General features: G+C 53.2%; 1 long non-coding RNA gene across 1 annotated transcript; it reads right to left on the reverse strand.

The window, feature by feature from the left end:
• Nucleotides 1-792: 792 nt before the first annotated feature.
• LOC129059539 (uncharacterized) lies at nt 793-7,232 on the reverse strand. Its single transcript, XR_008525519.1, has 3 exons — nt 6,697-7,232; nt 2,134-4,386; nt 793-1,863 (listed from the first exon to the last, which is right to left on the reverse strand). It is a non-coding gene; the product is annotated as an uncharacterized LOC129059539 (long non-coding RNA).
• Between the last annotated feature and the right edge of the window lie 566 nt (nt 7,233-7,798).

Below are 7,798 nucleotides of genomic sequence, written 5' to 3' on the forward strand. Positions count from 1 at the left end.
TTTCCATCTGGAGGTGCCACAGGCTCCTCAAACCCCACATCCCCAAACTGAAGCCATCCCCTTCCCTGGCCCCCACCCTGCTTATGCCCCGTGTCCTCTCTCTCAGGGATGTCCCACCAACCTTCTGCTTGCAAAAGGTGGAAACCCGGATATCGCCCTGGCGCCTTCCCCTTCCCTATGCTACTCTTTCCAACCAGTTGCCAGCTCCTGCCACTCCACTCTTTCCACCCTCTGCCACTCGAAGTCCAAGCTGCCTGGGCCCTGCCGCAGCTCCAGCTGGCTTCTGCTCAGGTTTGGCCTGCCCATCTCCACATGGGGACTAACGTGGTCTCCACCACATCTCTCTGCTACTCACAACCTTCAGCAGCTGTCCAAAGCTCGCGGGATGAATCTGAGCTCCTTGGCCCGGTCTGGCCTTGCCTGCGTCACTCACCTTCTCTAATCCAGGCCATCTGAAATTTTTTTGCTTTCATGGATGTGCCATGCACTTATTGGCTCTCAGCCTTTGCACACTCTGCCTGGAAGTCCCCCGGCCCCTCTCCCCAGCAACCCACGTACAGCCCCACCCTTTGTCTCCTGCATTTCCATAGTCCCTGTACTGACTTCCCCATCATGTCACACATGATTTTAACTATTTTCTCATCAGTTTCTCTAGATCAATGGAAAGTTGCATGAAAGGAAAGTCTGTCTCTCCCCCAGCACACAGCACTGAGCTGTGTGCTTAGTAGAGACTCAGAGCTCTGAGTAATATTTGTTGAATGAATGAATGAGTGACTCAGAGCTCTGAGTAATATTTGTTGAATGAATGAATGAGTGAATGAATGAATGAGGCATGATGTCTGATCCAAAGAAGCTCAGAGGCTCCAAGACAGACCTTACAATATAGAGTGCTATGAGATCCCCCCACTCCGTACCACCAGGGAGAACAACATGGCAGGGGGAGCTACAAGAAGGCAGAGGAGGGAGCAGCAAACTTTGAGGGAATTTCTTTACAATACGGGTGACATTCTCTGCTGTATCTTGAAGGTTGAATAGGAGTTTACTAGGCAGAGAATCAGGGGAAGAAGAGCACTTTTTTTTTTTTTTTGAGATGGAGTCTTGCTCTGTTGCTCAGGTTGGAGTGCAGTGGCGTGATCTCGGCTCACTGCAAACGCCGTCTCCTGGGTTCAAACAATTCTCCTACCTCAGCCTCCCGAGTAGCTGGGATTACAGGCGCATGCCACCATGCCCAACTAATTTTTGCATTTTTAGTAGAGACAGGGTTTCACCTCGTTGGCCAGGCTAGTCTTGAACTCCTGACCTCAGGTGATCCACCCGCCTTGGCCTCCCAGAATGCTGGGATTACAGGCGTGAGCCATCACACCCAGCCTGAAGAGTACAGTCTTCCTTACCATTATTATTGGCTAATGATGCCTGGGATTGGCATGAAGATTATTGGTCCAGCAGGAAAGGTGGGGAGGGCATGAAGTTATTACTTGTCATCTGAGGGTGGCTCACACTGCCTTCCTCAGAGTTTTCCAGATAAGAAAATGGTGTAAGTCAGGACACCAAGTTGGCTTGAGTGAATAGATGGAGTTTATGGATGCACATCATTGAAATGACCAGGAGTGAACTTCAGGCATGGCTGGATCCAGGTTCTCAAGTGATGTCATCAGTCCTCCATCTCTTGCCTCTGTTTTCCTCTCCAAGGGCTTTGTCTACAAGCATTCTCTCCCCATGTATTGACAAGAGGTCTTTCTGCATAGAAAGCCCAATGAAAAGAGAGCTCTTTTTTCTTTTTCAATATTCTCCCACAAAATTCCTGGATAGACTCTTGTTGGCCTGACATGAGTTGCATGTCCATTTTTGAAACAGTCGCCATGGCTGGAGGAGAATGGAATATGCTGAGTGGCCAGGCGTGCCTTAGAGTCTTAGAGTGGGAGAGGGGATGGGTGGGGGGAGCAGTGTCAGGCCCTCCCAAATTACACAGACAGCAAGTGGGAACAGGAGGTCCCCACAGGAAATCAGGAGGCTGCTGCCAGGGGAAGGGGCTGGACTCTAGCCAGTGAGAGACCCCCAGGGCTGAGAGTCTTCCCAGCCTGGGGATAAGTGGCCAGCCTCCTCTTACATGGAGTACAGAGTCCAGGTACCCACATGGCACTTGGGGATCAGTCACAGTTGGCTTCCATCTTGGCCCCCACTCCTGGGCTGTGGCACCTTGGGTGAGTTATTTCTCCCCTCCGAGTCTCAGTTTCCTCCTCTGTGAAATGGGATGTCTTTCTAAGAAGAGGACACAGGGAAGAGGCCATGTGAAGACAGAGGCAGAGATGAATAATTCCACCACCAGCCAAGGAACACTGGGGCCACCGGAAGCTGGAAAAGACAAGGAAGGATTCTTCCCCAAGTCCTCAGAGAAAGCAGGTCCCTCCCATGCCTCGGTTCCAGACGTTCAGCCTCCGTAACTGCGAGACAATCCATTTCTGTTGTTTTGAGCACCTGGTTTGTCTTATTGCGGCAGCTCTGGAAGACTGATAACCATCTGAAATGAGACATGATCGTATTTATTTATGGATTTATTCTTCATCCTTCTCCCAAGGGATCCACTCCGTAAGTCCAGGTGCCATCTGTTTTTGTCGCTGCTGTGTCCCTCATGTCTGGAACAGTACCTGTTGCATAGTAGATACTCACGAAGGATTCCGTCGAATCAAAGAACCCTGGGCCCTGCATGCTGGGAGGATCTGTCTAGTCCAGCCCCAACCTGCTGTTCCAGCCAGGCCCTCCTTGGGCCCCTCCACCCCACTTCCCACACATTTTGCTTTTGACAAGTGACTCTGGTGACAGACCATGTTCCTACCCCCAGACACACACAGTGGCTCATGTTATCCTTGAAGAGGCAGCACAGCCCAGTAGTGACAAGCTTGGAGGTACGGAGACCCAAGAGCCAGGTTCAGTGGGATCTGGCTTGACCTGTGGCAACTCCCAAGCAGGTCCTGTGCCTCTGTTTCCTCCCCTGGAAAACGGGGACAGGATCTCAGCCTCTCAGAGTTACTGTCAGTGCCTGGCATGCAGTAGGTGCTCAATAAATGCTGGCTGTGGGACAGGCACAGTGGCTCACTTCTGAAATCCCAGCACTTTGGGAGGCCAAGGCAGGTGGATCACTTGAGGCCAGGAGTTCGAGACCAGCCTGGCCAACATGGAGAAAACCCATCTCTACTAAAAATACAAAAATTAGCCAGGCGTGGTGGTACATGCTGTACTCCCAGTTACTCAGGAGGCTGAGGCTGGAGAATCATTTGAACCTGGGAGGCAGAGGTTGCAGTGAGCCGGGATAGTGCCATTGCACTGAAGCCTGGGCAACACAGCAAGACTCCAGCTAAAAAAATAAAATTAAAAAAAAAAAAAGGTAGCTGTGGTCAACTCTCCTTGGATGTCCCGGATGTCCCGTCTTCCCTGTGAGGCTGGCCTGAGCCCAGTCCTCCTGCAGGAAGTCCTCCCTAACTACGCCACCCTCGGGCTGGCTCTCCCTAGCACAGACTCACTGAACAGCTCCCTTGCCGCTCAGCACAGTCTGTCTGGGATCGTGAATTCTCTGACGGTGCACACATGGCCCGTCTCCACAGCCGCCTCAGCCGTTGGCCATGTTTTAATGAGGACTTCTCTTTGTAAATAAGGAAGCAGGCCTTTGATCTCCCTTTTGGAATCGGCTGTCTTTGATAGCCTGCACTGAGGAACTGCTAAACGTCGGGCTGGAATTCAAGTCTGGGCACTGCTGCCACTCGCTGCCAACCCCGGGCAGGTTGCCTCCCTTCTCCCAGCCTCAGTTTCCCCCTAAGTAGAAAGGGTCTGGGTAGAGCAGACAGTCTGTGGTCCATAAATTAGCCCATCCATGAATTCGCAAAATGCCACCTTAGTGCCAGTTTCTTTGGTAACCTCCCTTTCTTTAGTTTCAAGCACAAATCAGCAATTAGCTCCAGTTCCCTGATGAGGGATAATGAGGCCAGGAGAGGTAAAGTGACTTCTCCAACACCCTCAGCCAGGCATGAAGCAGACGGGGGATTAGAACCTAGGTTGTCTGATTCCTGGTCTCGCTTATTTCTGTGACCTCTCACCCTCCAAGGCCAAGGTTAACTGGGAATGCTTTGGTCCACTGGTGACATCTTGGAGTCAGTTCGAGTCAGGACGTCCCCAGGCCTACTCTGCTGTGCTCTGCTCTGGGAGGGGGGCAGTCTGAGAGCTTTGGGCAGGAGGTCAGGCACTAAGATTTGGAGGAGGGACCATTTTCAAAGGTGAATACAGTTCTTATGCATCCCTCAAAGGGCTCAGCGGCTCTGGTTCTGGGGGGCAGGGCACTTGTGGAGGCCATGTTCTTCATGTGTGCCCACTCCACGCACAGAGGAAGAGATGAGACTTGGAGAAGAAAAGGAGTTGCATAAGGTTGGTGACAGGGCTGGAACTGACCCCAAACCATGGCCTATCTTGCACTAACTGCACCCCCATACCCCAGAGGGGGCCTGTCAGTGGGGGAAGCTCCTAACAACCCCCTGGTACATGGAGGGGAACAGAAACAGGCTCAAAGCCACACAGTCAGATTCCCTGGGAACCATGTCATGGGCAAGAGTTGCGGGAGAAGCAGCTGGAAGGGGAAAGACGGTGAATGTGAGAGAGATTAAAAGAGACATTAAGAGAAAAGAGACAAAGAGAGGGCAAGCAGGGGGAAAAGATGGAAGGAAGGAGGGAGGGAGAGAGGGAGAGGGAGGAAGGGAAGAGAAAAGAGAGAATGAGTAATGGATTCATTTCCATTTTCTGAGCAGAACCCATTTCCAGATCTAGGGGAATACCCAGGGCAGAGTGGCTAACTCAGCCAGCTCGACAGGAGCATAGGGACACTCGCCTCCTTGTCCCCTGCCCTTGTCCCCTGCGTGGCTCCTTGGACAAGGCATGGGGCAAGGCTGGTGGGATTCAGGGCCAGATCCCATCGGGGGATGGGAGAGGGTGACTGAGGGGCCTGGGCCATGCTCAAGAGCCGAGTGATCTTCAGTGAGCCACAGCCCCTCTCCCAAGCCTCAGGTTCCAAATCTGCAAAACGGCCAGAGCTGGGGCCGCATGCGCGTGTGTGTGTGTATGTGTGTGTGCATGTGTGTATGCGTGTGTCTCTGTGGGGGGATATGTGTGTGAGTATATGTATGTATATCTATGTGCATGTGTGTGTGTCCATGTGTGTATTTGTGTGTGGTGTGTGTGGTTATGTGTGTGTACGTGTGCGACAGTGTATGTGTGCATGTGTGTGCGTGTGCATGTGTGTATATATGTGCATGTGTGTGTGCATGTGTATGTATTTGTGTGGTGTGTGTGAGTGTGTTGTGGTTATGTGTGTGAGGGTTTGTATATCTGTGTGTATATGTGTGTGCATGTGTGTATGTGTGTGTCTCTGTGGGGAGATATGTGTGTGTATGTGGTTATGTGTATATGTGTGTGAGTGTATGTCTGTGTGTGTGAGTGTGTATATGTACAGGTGTGTGCATGTGTGTATGTATTTGTGTGTGGGGTGTGTGGTTTGTGTGTATGTGTGTGCATGTGTGTATGTGTCTCTGTGGAGGGATGTGTGTGTGTGTGAGAGTGTATGTCTGTGTGTGTGTGTATGTATGTGCATGTATTTGTGGTGTGTGTGGCTGTGTGTGTAAGAGTGTGTACGTCTGTGTGTGTGTGTGCATGTGTATGTGTGGGGGGATATGTGTGTATGTGGTTGTGTGTGTATGTGAGAGTGTGTGTCTGTGTGTATGAGTGTGTGTGTGAGTGTATGTGTGCATATGTATGTCCGTGTGTATGTGTGTGTGCATGTGTGTATTTGTGGTGAGTGTGGTTATGTGTGGTTTTGTGTGTGTGTGTATGTGTGGGGGGTATGTGTGTGCATGTGTGTGGGGGGGGTGGGGTGTGTGTGCATGTGTGGTTGTGTGTGTGTGTATGTGTGGGGGGTGTGTGTGTGTGTGCATGTGTGTGGTTATGTGTGTATGTGTGCGTGTGTATGTATATTTGTGTGTGCACACGTGTGTGAGTGTATGTATTTGTGTGTGCAAACGTGTGTGTGCATGTGTGTGTATGTATATGTGTGTGTGTAGGAGGCAGCATTTGGGCTCTGATGTCCTGGATGCCACCACGCCCGGGCTCTGGGCCTCTCGTGGGTGAGAGGTGGGGCAGCTGGTCGATAGCCCCCTCCCTGGGTGGATTCAGCCTGGGCCCCAGCTGCGGCCTCCCACGCATCCATTGCCTCCCTCTCCCTCTCTCCAGCTCCTTCCTTACTCTGCCAAACCAACCCCAACCATGGAAAAAAGGAGTATTTGGGGCCAGCCATTAGTGGGCGGAAACTCTTTGTTTCCTTCTCTTCCTGTTCTGGGATCCATCCTGCTCTGAGCCAAGTAACACCAATAGCAGCTGCCGTTATTGGGTGCCTACTGTGTGCCAGGCCTGGAGCTAAAGTCTTTAGCAGATCATCTCATCAAACCCTCAGAACTACGCCCTTCACAGATCCCCAGTTTCCATAGGAGGAAATCGAGGCTCCTGGGGGTGAAGTGACCTGCCTGAGGGCCCATGCTGGGGGCTGGCAGAGCCCAAGCTTGCACATGAGTGATGGGGGTTGGGACCAGAAAGAATGCAGAGGAGTGGTAGAGCCAGGACTTGATCGGGTCTGTGCTCTTGGGCAATCACCACCGGCCTACAGACCTCAGTTTCCCCATCTGTTAAAAGAGTTGCAGTAAGAAATGGAGATGGTTGTAGAGCCCATGGCATGGAGAGGCTCAGCAAACTTCAGCTACGTGGATGAAAGAATTCAGATTCAGCCTCCCGCTGAGATCCCAGCTCTGCCACATCGCAGCTGGGTGACCCTAGGCAAGTGACTTAACCTTACTGAGCCCCTTTGTAAAATAGGGTGCTTCAAGGAAAAGATAGGGGTGCGTAGAAAGGGCCCCACTGAGCGCCTGACACAGGAGGAAGGACCTTTGATCCCAGCCCTTCCCTATCTTTCCCCTTCCCCTTGTAGGGGTGTGGGAAGGGAAGGCGTGGGGCAGGAGGGGATTAGCCCTGGGTCCCCCTCCTGGGGCGGCGCTTTTAACCATGGTCTCCCCCGGGGATCAGCCCTGCCCCCTCCCAGGCCCCCGGCCAGGCCTGTGTTTGCCGTGGGGATCTGGGCTGGCCCGGGCCCCTGCCTTTCATTCCCGGGCAGCTTTTGCTTGCTTTGCGCGCCGTGGGGCCAGGCGGCGGTTATGCCCGCTCCCCAGGAGCAGATGGGCCGCAGTGGGAAAGCGGGCGGCTGGCCCTAAGAGGATTGGCGGCCTTTCTTCCCACCCTTTGTGACGCTCCCCGAGGGCCGCCAACGCGCAGACCACAAAGGCCGCTTGTTTGGCCGCCTCTGGGGGCGCAGGGGTCACAGCTGACAGCGGCGCCCTTGGAGACGGTGGCACCCCAGTGAGCGGCAGAGCCGGGAGCACCTGGATCACCCGGGCTGGGGAAAGACGGGGGAATCCTTGTCTCCCTCCCACCTCCCAGAATTTCCCAGGGAGCACTCTTGCATGTAGGGGAGAGGTGCTGGGAGTCAGGGGGACTGCTGGGACCGTCCTTTAGAGGGTGCAGGCCCGGAGAGGGTCTGTCTACACGCCCCCATCACCTCACTGAGAGCTCGAGGCCCAGACAGGTGTGTGACTCAGCCAAGTCACACAGCAAGTTAGTCACCAACCAGGACTCACTCCTAGGGTCCCCAGAGCCCAGCAAAGCTCCCTGCCATCTTGGAAATGTGGTTTTCCTTTCCTGCCAGTTTACTCCGCCTAGC

The sequence above is a fragment of the Pongo abelii genome, chromosome 1 (genome assembly GCF_028885655.2).
Source record: "Pongo abelii isolate AG06213 chromosome 1, NHGRI_mPonAbe1-v2.0_pri, whole genome shotgun sequence".
Lineage (NCBI taxonomy): Eukaryota > Metazoa > Chordata > Mammalia > Primates > Hominidae > Pongo > Pongo abelii.